General features: G+C 31.8%; 1 pseudogene; it reads left to right on the forward strand.

Annotated features, from left to right (window-relative positions):
• Nucleotides 1-1,556: 1,556 nt before the first annotated feature.
• Nucleotides 1,557-12,807, forward strand: part of LOC114025288 — a 74,666-nt pseudogene continuing 63,415 nt past the window's right edge.

The raw sequence follows: 12,807 nt of genomic DNA on the forward strand, positions 1-12,807 counted from the left end.
AAGGAAATGGCAAACTACTCCAGTATCTTTGCCAAGAAAACTCCAAATGGGGTCATGAAGAGTTGGACACAACTAAAATATGACTGAACAACAATACCAAGCAAAAGACTACAGCAACATATCAAAATAATTATTCACTATGATTGAGTTGGCTTTATACAAAAGATTTACAGAGGGATAACAGGATGACTAAACATTAAGAAATATATTTAACATAATCATATTACAAAACAGAAACACCATCACAAATTTAGATGATGACAAGATACATAAAAAAGATTTTGACAAAGTACAACAATCATTTGTGCTGAAAACCCTACAAAACATAAAAAAGAGAAGGGACAGTTTTTAATTTGATAAAGAGTATGTATCTTAACCCAAAAAGTAGCATTATTTTTCTCTCTCGAGATGGATAGCATTTTTCACTGTGAGTCCTTTGGAATTGTTTTAGAATTTAGATCATTGCATTGATCAAAGTAGCTAAGTCTTTCACAGTCAATCATCATTACAATATTGCTGTTACTGTGTGCAATGATCTCCTGGTTCTGCTTGCTCTTTTTGCATCACTTCATATAATCCTTCCCAGACCTTTTTGAAACCATGCTGCTCATCATTTCTTGTAGCACAATAGTATTCTCAGAACAGAGAAGTTAAGAAATGTTACAAAGTAGAAAGAGTAAGATAAGCTCAAAATAGTACATGATGTAGACAAAAAGGATGATATCAAAAAAGGTGATATCAGATAGTTGAGCATAGAAGGAATTGCCTATCAGATAGAACTATGGATAGAGGAACATTTCATGATTAAACAATAGAGAGAGAGGTTTATGGGAGGTACAATGGATAATTTTGATTACATAATATTAAAACATTTTTGCACAAACAAAACCAATGCAACTAAAATTAGAAGAAAAGCAGGAAACTGGCGAAAATGTTATAGCAAGTTTCTCTGATAAAGGTCTTGTTTCTCCACTATATATAACACTGAGCCAAATTTATAAAAATAAGATCTATTCCCCAATTGATAAATGGCCAAAGGGCATGTAAGGATGCCCTTTGGATGACGAAATCAAAGCTATCAACAGTCATATGAAAAATGCTCTAAATAACAAATTTAAATAAAAGATTAATTATTAGAATTAATACACAAATTAACATAAATATTTATTAATATAATTATATTTATCAATTATTTTAAATAATAGTGTTATATTTTACATACTACAAACATCAATGTTAATAATATTTATTAAAATAATTTATATAATAAATTAATAATGCAACTAAATAACAAAATAATTAAAACAACTCTGAAGTACCTTCTAAAACCCATCAGATTGGCTAAGATGACATAAAAGGAAAATAACAAATGTTGGAGGCGATGTAGGAAAATAGTACACTAATATACTGTTGAGAGAGCTGTGAACTAGTCCGACTCTTCTGGAGAATAATTAGGAACTATGCCTAAAGGGCTATGAAACGGTGCATACCCAGTGAAATAGAGGGCTTTCAAGCATTCTTGATGAAAAGACCAGAGCTGAATAGAAAATTTGACTTTCAAATACAAGACTCAAGAGAAGCATAAAAAGGTAAACAGGAAAGGGAAATCATAAGGGACTTGTTAAAGATTAACTGTTTACATTCCTGCATGGAAAGATAATATTTATAACTCAAGAGACCTCTGTCAGTATTGCAAACACTTTTGATGAGGGGCAGGGTCAAAGGAGAGAATAGAATAAATGGGGGGTGGGATACCATGAAGGGAAATATAGTTTTTCACAACATGACTATTATGGAAGTGTTTTGCATGATAACACATGTATAACCTGTGTCAAGTTGCTTGCCTTCTCAATAAGGGTGGGTGAGGAGGGAGGAAGGGAGAGAATATGGAACCCAAAGTTTTAAAAACAAATATTAAAAATTGTTTTTACATACAACTTGGAAATAAGATATACAGGTAATGGGGTATAGAAATCTATCCTGCCCTACAGGAAAATAGAAAGGGAAGGGGATAAGAAAAGGGGCATTTAATAGAAGGAGGGGGTAGATTAGGGGAAGGGGTATTCAGAATGCATGCTGTTTTGGGGTAGGGGTAGGGGTGAGATGGGGAGAAAAATTGGAACTCAAAAATCTTGTGGATGTGAATGATGAAAACTAAAAATAAATAAATAAAAAAACCCCTAACAACAAACACCCTACTAAATATGGTGTAGAGGGTGTCAGCCAGTGAAGATGTATTCACAGTGATGGCATCTATCTGCTACACACTAATGGTGTGACACCAAATGATGGTGCCAAGGCTTCTCTACAGTTTAGCCTTTAATGCCAGGTTTCTGAGACACCTTTGGTATCTAATATCTTCAATGACAACCTGGATGATTACAGGGTCCATGGTACCATTACTACAGGTCATATCAAGAGGTTCTCCCATGTCTTAGATTCCAGTCGAATCATCCCACTCTTTTTACCTTTTTAGCTTCTTGTTTAGTCATTCTCTAATTTCCATACATGATAATGAATTCTTCAGTGATCCCATAGAAGTTGTAGGTTAGAGACAATCTTCAATGATGCCTTTTACATTACAAGAGCTTATATTATCATGATGCCTTTGAGATGTCTGCTTACGAATCATCAAATTGACTTATCCAGAAACAAAACCAGAAGTTTGTGAAGAATATATTGTAGCATTTAAAAGTGTGGGAGTTACAACTAATACTGAAATGCAGCAATGTATACAAATGGAACAAAATCAGTGGATTCAGTTATTCAAGGTTATCACCAATTCAGTAAAAATACGAAATTTTTGTCCACCAAATCACTGGCCGTCAGAACAAGAGAATATTAAGGTAGATAAGGTTACACAGCTCTATGTGCCATCAGCTAGATACGTATGGAGAGTCCAAAGAATGGGAAGAATAGGTCCTTTACAATCTACCCTGGATATAGGTCTGGAACCAGCACCACTTTCAGTATCCGAGGAAAGGCAGCTTGTGATTCTCACAGAATTGCCCTTTGTAGTTCCATTTGAAGAAAGAGTAAAAATTTTTCAAAGATTAATCTATGCTGATAAACAAGAAGTACAAGGAGATGGTTCATTTCTGGATGGGATTAATGTTACAATCTGAAGAAATTATGTTTATGAAAATAAACTTTCCCAGAAAATGAGCCTGATTTGAAAAAAGTGGATTCGTGTGCACTTACTTAATGCACACGGCCTGATTGAACCTGGCATTGATGATGGTGGCATATTTAGAGAGTTCTTGAATGAACTACTAAAATCAAGGTTTAACCTCAACCAAAGATTTTTTAAGACCACTAATGAAGGGCTTCTATATCCTAACCCTGCCGCACAGATGCTTGTTGGAGATTCTTTTGCCAGACATTACTACTTTCTTGGCAGAATGCTGGGAAAGGTAAAGAATATATTTTATATTGGAATAAATATAAAAATATAAAAACCTGTGTTTAATTTGTGAAATGTTTTCTCAGAAAGTGCTGGAAAATATCAGATTTCTTTGTTGTTAACCTAACCTATAGATTTCTGCTTAAAACTAGGCATTTTTGTCTTTACCTTAGATTTATATGAAATATTAAAACAATTGTTATTCATAAACATTTAATTGCTTCAGAAAAACTACAATCCATGAAATCCATACCCGAACTACCTCATCTGGTTGTCATCAAATATGTTCAATTTATATGCTAGTATGATAGAAATCATATTCCCCTTTGCCTCCAAAATAAAAATTAAAAAATTAAAAATTAAAAAAGTCTACCAAAATCTTTTTATATGATGACTCGATTAAAAAAAAACTGGGGAAGACTAAAGCAAAGAAGGAGAACTATAGACTATCATGCAAACGAATATAGATTCAAAATAATTTAAAAAGATCTTAGCACAAGATTACAGTAATATATCCAATAAATTATTCACCATGACCAAGAGGGATTTATACAAAGGATATAAGGATGATTCAACATGAGGTAAAACATTTAACGTAATTAGTTATATTAGAAAAAAAATCCCACCACTTGTGATTCAGACAGAGTTGGCTTTGACAAAGTACAACAATCATTTGAACTGAAAACCCTACAAAACATAGAAAGGAAAAGGCAAGTTTTTAATTTGATAAGGAATATTTATATTAAGCCAAAAGGCAGCATTATTTCCTATAGTAAAACACTAAAAGTATTCCTAATAAACACAGGAATAAAACAAACATGCACCTTTTCCCTGCTGCTATTTCACATAATAGTGCTAGAATTCTTGTGCCAGCAGTAATCCACAATAAAGGAATTAAAGGCACACACATGGGCAAAGAGAAGACAAAATTACGCTTGTGTGTTGAAAAAGTAGGTGTTTCCTCAGATTTCACAATTCAAAATAGATTGGAAGTAGAGATAAATAATGAAGAGAACAAAGTCAAGGAAAATTTTTTGGAAAGTAGAGGTGAAAAAAATGAAAAGCAATGAAGGGTTACAGGGGAAGAGGGTAGGGAACTTTTCCAACTACTCACTTTGCTGGATTATGAAAGATAAGGGGCATAAATGGGGGCTGAATAGATAGAAAAATGATGCAAAATCAGAGAATTTAGGATAAGGCAAACAAATCAGAGCAGGTCATCAGGAGCCAGCCTGGGGAGAATAACTAATATTAGTGTATTATTAACAAAACTACTTGTATGTTTAAAGAGGAAGAGAAAAATAAAATAAATAAATATAGGAAAGCAAAAGTAAAATGAACAAAAATTCAAGTATGAGTGGATTAAATTACGCAATAATATGAAAGAGAAAGAATGGTTATAGCTAATTTAACCCTCAGTGAGAAAAAAATCATATCTCCAAAAATATGTATTAACAAAATAAAAAATAAAGGAATAATGAACCAAACTGGTCATTCAATAACAAGACAATTTACAAAGCAAAATAAGAAACAAAAGAGGGAATCTTGAATATCAGCAGAGAAATAGGAAAAAATTTTAAAAAATGATAAAATACACAAAACTAAGGGTTCTTTGAAAAGATGTGCACAATTGAAACATCTTCAATTCTTAAGACAAAGGAGGGAAATGAAATGGTTAAAATGAAACATAAACAAGGTAAAATCGCAACAGAGCCACAGAGAGCATTTGTTATAAATGAGTATACACAATTACATAGTAGCACAACTTAGAATTCAAAAGAAATAAAGGCTCAGCTACACAAATATAAAACAGCAGCATTAATAGAACATGAAAACAATATCTTAGACTATTTAATGTCAGAAAATGAAATTGAATGAGCTTTAAAGGAACTACAAAAAAATCCTGGTACAGATGGATTTTGGGGTAAACACCATCAAAGTTTTAAAGAACAAATAATTATATTATAAAGAATTATTCTATAAAAATAAGTAAGGAAACAGTCTAAAAATTTTTTTTATATGCTAGAATCTTGAAAAGTAAACCAGGCAAAAAAGCAAACAAGAATGATGACAGACTATATTACTAAAGAATGTTGATACAAAAAAATTTAGATAAAATAGCAAAAAGGCTGCAGCAGTATAACCAATACATTATTCACTGACTGATTTGGAGTTATACAAGGGATAAAAGGATGATTGAACATTAGGAAAAAAAAACATGTAACATAATTATAATAATAAACAAAAACACCAGCTCCAAATCACCTGATTATTTGATGAGATGCAAGAAAAGCCTTTGAAACAAATACCAAGTTCATTTGTACTGAACACCCTACAAAACATAGCAAGAGAAGGGTCATTTTTTGAATGTGATAAAGATTATATTAATATATACTCTTTATATGTTGTATATGCTGTATACAGAACAAAAGGTAGCATAATTTCAAATGGTAAAGTAGAAGCATTCCTACTGTATATAGGAATAAAGCAAGGATGGATTCTCCCTTTTCTCCTCTCCATCTGCCCATATCCCTGTCAATTTCTCAGTTTTTTGACATAGTTCTGGAAACAGATATTAAAGACCTAAACATACACGAGGAGACAAAATCCTACCTATTTAGTGACAACATGGTTATTAACTAAGAATTCAGAATTCAGAATTCAAAATGGACTGGAAAAAATTAATGAATGGGAAAAGTAAAGGAAAACTTCTTGGAAAGGAGACAGTAAAAGAAAATGACAAAAAAGTGAGGATGAAGGGCAAAGGACATTCTGAACTATTTACTTTATAGACAGGGAAAGAAAATGGACAAAAATGGGAGAGAGATGGATATAGAAATGTATAGAATAAAAATAAAATCAGAGAACTTGGGATAGGGAAGAAAAATCAGCACAAGTAATCAGGATAGAGCCTATGGGGGAGACTAGCATCAGGCCATTAGGAGCAAAACTATTACAAATACAAAGTACTGAGTTAATAGAGAAAGCAGATATAATTCAATACAAAAAAGAAATGGTGGAAAATGCAAATCTAATTATTAAAATTTAAATGTGAATGGATGACATAATGCAGCAAAAGGAAAGAAAGAATAAATGGACATGAACCAAACCCTAAAAATCATAAAAACAAAACAAAACAGAAAACCAAACATCTAAAATACTCGTACAGAATGAAAATGAGAGACTGGATCAAACTTTGTTTAAAAAAAAGTAATATAAAATAAAAAGCTGTAACCATGGTATCAGACAAACAAACTAAAGATTCATATCAAAAGAGAGAAATACAGAAATGACTTTCTTCTTTTTTTAAATTTATTTTGATTATCAACAATCACTTCCATAAGCTTTTGAGTTTTAAATTTTTCTCCCCCTCCCTCCCCCCTTCCCTCCCCAAGATGGCATGCAATTTGATATAGGCTATACATATACATTCCTATTAAACATATTTTCACATTAGTGATGTTGTAAGGAAGAATCAGAAGCAATAGGAGGAACCCCCAGAAAGAGGAAACAAAACACAATAGAAGAAAAAAAATAGCAAATAGTATGCATCATTCTGCATTCAAACTCCTTAATTCTTTCTTTGGATGTGAATAGCATTTTCCATCATGAGACCTTTGGAGATGTCTTAGATCCTTGTATTGCTGAAAAGGGTTAAGTCTATCAACGTTAGTCATTGCACAATGTGGTCGTTACTGTGTACAACGTTCTCCTGGTTCTGCTCACTTCACTCAGCATCAGACCATAAAAGTCTTTCCAGGTTTTTCTGAAATCTGCCTGCTCATCATTTCTTATAGCACAATAGTATTCCATCACATTCATATACCACCATTTATTTAGCCATTCCCCAATGGATGGGCATCCTCTCAATTTCCAATTCTTTGCCACCACAGAAAGAGCTGCTATAAATATTTTTGTACATGTGGGTCCTTTTCCCATTTGTATGATCTCTTTGGAATACAGCCCTAGAAGTGCTATTGCTGGGTCAAAGGTATGCACATTTTTATAGCCCTTTGGGAATAGCTCCAAATTGCTCTCCAAAATGGTTGGATCATTTCACAACTCCATCAACAATGTGTTCCAGTTTTCCCACATCTTTCCTAACATTTATCATTTTCCTGTTTTGTCATGTTGGCCAATCTGATAGGTGTGATATGGTACCTCAGAGTTGTTTTGATTCGCATTTCTCTAATCAATAGTGATTTAGAGCATTTTTTCATATGACTATAGATGACTTTAATTTCTTCATCTGAGAACTGTCTGTTCATATCCTTTGACCATTTATCAATTGGGGAATGACTTGTATTCTTATAAATTTGACTTAATTCTCTATATATTTTAGAAATGAGGCCCTTATCAGAGACACTGGTTGTAAAAAATTTTTCCCAATTTTCTACTTTCCTTCTAATCTTTTTTGTGCATTGGTTTTGTTTGTGCAAAAACTTTTCAATTTAATGTAATCAAAGTTATCCATTTTGCATTTTGTAATGTTCTCTATCTCTTGTTTGGTCATGAATTTTTCTGTTCTCCATAAATCTAATAGGTAAACTATTCCTTGGTCTCTCAGTTTGCTTATAGTATCAGCCTTTATATCTAAATCATGAACCCATTTTGACTTAATTTTGGTATATGGTGTGAGATTTTGGTCTGTGCCTAGTTTCTGCCATACTCTTTTCCAGTTTTCCCAGCAGTTTTTGTGGAAGAGTGGGTTCTTATCCCAGAAGCTGGGGTCTTTGGGTTTATCAAATGATAGATTTCTATAGTCATTGAGTACTGTGTCTTGCATACTTAACCTATTCCACTGATCCACCACTCTATTTCTTGGCCAGTACCAAGCAGTTTTGATGATTGCTGCTTTATAATACAATTTAAGATCTGGAATGGCTAGGCCATCTTCCCCTGCATTTCTTTTTATTAGTTCCCTTGGTATTCTGGACCTTTTGTTCTTCCAAATGAATGTTGTTATTATTTTTTCTAACTCTATAAAATAATTTTTTGGTAGTTTGATTGGTACGGCACTGAATAAGTAAATTAGCTTAGGTAGAATTGTCAGAAATGACTTTCTTCTTAAAGGAACTCAAATCAATGAACAAATGCCTATCCATATATATACATACACACATCACATGGTTAAATTCTTTTGTTCCCCCCAAATCATTATTTATTTATTTTTGTCATTCCCTTTTTAAAAATTGAGTTCTAAATTCTCTCTCTCCCAACCCTCCCTCTCTTATTGTGAAGGTAAGAAATATATTAATCATACATGTGAAATCTATGTCTACATTAAAAAAGGAAAATTTTGCTGAATTACAAGAAGACAGATATCAACACAATAATTGCAGGACACTTTAATGTTCATCTCTCAAAGATGAGCAAATCTAAAAGAAAGATAAATAGGAAAGAAAATATAGAATGGAAAAAAACCTTTGATGTTAGAGCTGAAAGGTTTGTCACATCTTAAGAATGTGAAGATTAAAGTACCAGATGATATGTTTACAAAAATAGAAGATATGCCAAGGCACAGAGAAATTAAAAGGAATGTTACAAAGTAGAAAAAGTAAATACATATATTGCACTTGATCATATTAAAAATAATCATCGGTAATATAGGAGTTGTAAGGAAAAGCTAGAGGTCCAAAAGAAGGATTAATTGTGACATCCTGAAAAATGAGTTTGTCAAAGAACAATTCTTAGAAACAAATTGAAATTACGTGCAAAAGTATAATATGAAAAAAACAATGCAGCTAAGGAAGTCCTCAGACCAAAAAAATGATGTCTCTGAAAACTTTATTAATAAAGTTGGGAACAATGAACTGAACAAATTAAATAAGAAAATCTACAAAGAAACAAACTCAAAATAAACACAACAGGAAAATTTGAAAATCAGAAGTGAAATAGCTAACAAGTAACAAAAACTATAGAATTGACATGCATAATCAGAAGTTCTTTAGAAGGGTCAAAATTTAAAAACATTTAGCTAACCTGATCAGAAAGAGGAGAGAAGGAAGTAAAATTGCCAGAATAAAAAATGATCAAGGCAAAATTGCAACAGAGGAGAAATAAAGAATTTTCATAACTTAGTGCACACATAAGTTCAGCTAGCACAGCTGGGAATTTCAAGGAAATAGAAGCTTATCTAATAAAATATGAAATAGCAAAATGACATGAAATCAAGATCTTATACAATCTAATGTCAGAAAATGAAATTGAATGAGCTTTAAAGGAATCAGGAAGGAAAGAAGCCTCTTGTCCAGATGGATTTATGAGTACTATCACACTTTTAAAGAACAATTAATCATACTACAGAAATTATTCTAAAAACGTTAGAAGGAAAAGAGTCTACCAAAATCCTTTTATCAGAATCCTGATAAGCAACCAGGAAAGAATAAAGTAAAGAAGGAGAAATATGAACTTTATTACTGTTGAATATTAATTCAAATAATTAAGATCCTAGCAAAATGACTATAGCAATGTATCTGATAAATTATACACTATGGCCAAGTCATATTTTATGAGAGTTACAAAAATGATTTAACCTTAGGAAACAAATCGGCATTATTCACCATATTAAAAAAATTTATCAAGCATTTTGATTCTATGACAAAAAATACAGAAAAATTCCTTGAAAAAGTATGATATGCAGCCCAAAGTTGTGAGTTGTACCAGGCACATGGGTTTCCTTATTCATGTTGGTAGAAGAGTGTGACTCAGGTTTTGGGGTGAGCTTATGTTTTGATTTTGACTCCTACTGAGTAAATGTCATAATTACAAAAGAGTATGACATTAATTTGTGTTGAAAACACTACAAAGAATAGGAGAACAGCTATTTTTTAATATGATAAAGAGTATTTATTTCCAACTGAAGGGTAGCATTATTTCCAATTGCAAAACATTAAAAGGATTCTAAATAAATGCAGGAATCAAGCATGGAAACTGCTCCCCCTCCTCCATTTCCCATTATTATTTGATACAATAGTTCTAAAAATGTTAGTGCTAGAAATAAGTAAATAAAAGAAATTAAAGCTACAAACACAGGCAAAGAGGAGACAAAAGTATACATATTTAGTGATAATATGCAGGTTTACTTAGAATTCAAGATTAAAAAAACAAATCGAAGGAAAGCTAAATAAAGAGGAAGACAAAGCAAAGGAAAATTTCTTTGAACAGACAGCGGTGAAAGAAAAATGACAAAAAGGATAAGGTGGCAGGGATGAGGGGAAGAGGACAGCAAAGATTCTCAATTACTCACTTTCCAAGGAAAGTGAACAGAGGAAAATGAATGAAAAATTGAAAGACACCAAATAGATAGAATAAAAATATAAATAAATTCAGAGAAATTGGAGTAGGGCCAACAAATCAGAATAGATGATCAAGAGAGCGCCAGTGGGGTAGACTGGCATCACAGTATTAGGAGCAAAATTACATGCTGGTACAAAGTACCAACTTAATAGAGGAAGCAGAAAAAATTCATATAAAAATGAAGGAAAGCACAAGACTCATGATCAAAAATTTGAACATGAATGGATGAAATAATAGAGCAAAATGAGAGAGAGAATGAATGGATACAAACCCAAATTGAACAATCTGCTGTATACCAAAATATTCATACAGAATGGAAATGGGAGGCTGGATCAAAATTGACTATATAACAGGTGATATAAAAAAGTAGGAGTTGAAACCACAGTATTAAACAAACAAAAATAGATTCATAATATTAAGAGAGGGAAACAGAGAAATTACTATTCACTTAAAGGAACCAAAGTACAGTTGTTACCATGGTATCCAACAAACAACAATAAAAATTCATAATATCAAAAAAAGAGAAAGAGAGGAACTACTTTCCATTTAATGGAAACAAAGTCAGTGAACAAATATCAGTACTAAACAGAAGCACAAAACAGCATAGCATGAAAATTCAAAAGGGAACACTGAATTATAAAATGACAGAGACAGCAACACAGCACAATAATTGCAGGACATTTTAATAATCATCTTTCAAAGATGAACGAAGCTAAAAGAAAGATAAAACAGGAAAGAAAATATAGAACTGAAAAAAAACATTGATGCTAGAGCTGAAAAACTCCTGACATTTTTTGAATGGGAACATTAAAGATTACATAACTTTTTCAGTGCCAGATAATATGTTCATGAAAAGAAAATATGAGCTAGGGCACAGAGAAATTATTAAGAAATGTTACAAAGTAGAAAAGTAAACACATCCCATACAGTTGATAACACAACAAAGATTGTCACTAATATAGGAAAGCAACAAAAGATACAGGTCCAAATTAAAAATTAATAATGGCATCCTGAATAATGAGTTGGTTGAAAGAACAAATGATTGAACCAATAATTATGTGATAGAGCACAATAATGATGGGCAAACAAATGAAACTTTCTGGGATGTGGGTAAAGCTACATCCATTTTGAGAAGAAAAATCACATCTCTGAAACCATACTTTGACAAAATAGAAAAGGGGAGATATAATATATTAAATGAGAAATAAACACAAAAGTCAGTAAAGAAAAAAAAAACACAAAATAAGCATGAAAGTAAATCTGGAAAATGGGGGGAGGTGGATAAAATATAAATAAAAAAGAATGTGGAATTGACAGACAACACTAAAAGCCATTTGAAGACATGGACGTAATTGGAAAACATTTAACTAGTCTGTTCAAAATGCAAGGATTTGAGGGGGTTTAATGAGGAGATATCAGCTTACCAAAATAAAAAATGAACAAAGCAAAGAAACAGAAAGTATTTTCATACTCTAGTGTAAACACAATTACATGCCATCAAGACAGAATTTAAGAGAACTGGAGGGCTATCTACAAAATAGATAATAGCAAAATTAATAAAACATGAAATCAAGACCTTAAGCAATCTAGTGTTAGAAAATAAACTACTTTTTAAGGAACTGAAAAAGAAAAAAAAAAGAAACTCTTGATCCAGATGGATTTATGGGTGAAATACTATCACACTTTTAAAGATCAATTAACAATTTTTATTAAAATAATTCTAAAAAGTTGAGGAAGAAAATCCTACTGAAATCCTCTTACATAATGAGTTGCAATTAAAAAAAAACTGGAGAATGCTAAAAAGCAAAGTAATAAAAGTATAGACTCTTTAACTTATGGAGTCCAAAAGACTACAGAAATATATCAAATAAATTATTCAATATGACCAAGATGGATTTATAGAAGGATACAAGATTATTATTAGGAAAAACATTTAACATAATTATATTAGAAAACAAAAACATCACCCTTAATTCAGAGGATTCTATGACAAGAGACATAATAAAGACTTTGACAAAGTACAAAAATCATTTGTGCTTAAAACCCTACAAAGCACAGGAAAGAAAGGGTCAATTTTTAATCTGATGAAGAATATACATATATAT

Source organism: Vombatus ursinus, unplaced genomic scaffold, assembly GCF_900497805.2.
Source record: "Vombatus ursinus unplaced genomic scaffold, bare-nosed wombat genome assembly UNPS02004596.1, whole genome shotgun sequence".
NCBI classification, from domain to species: domain Eukaryota; kingdom Metazoa; phylum Chordata; class Mammalia; order Diprotodontia; family Vombatidae; genus Vombatus; species Vombatus ursinus.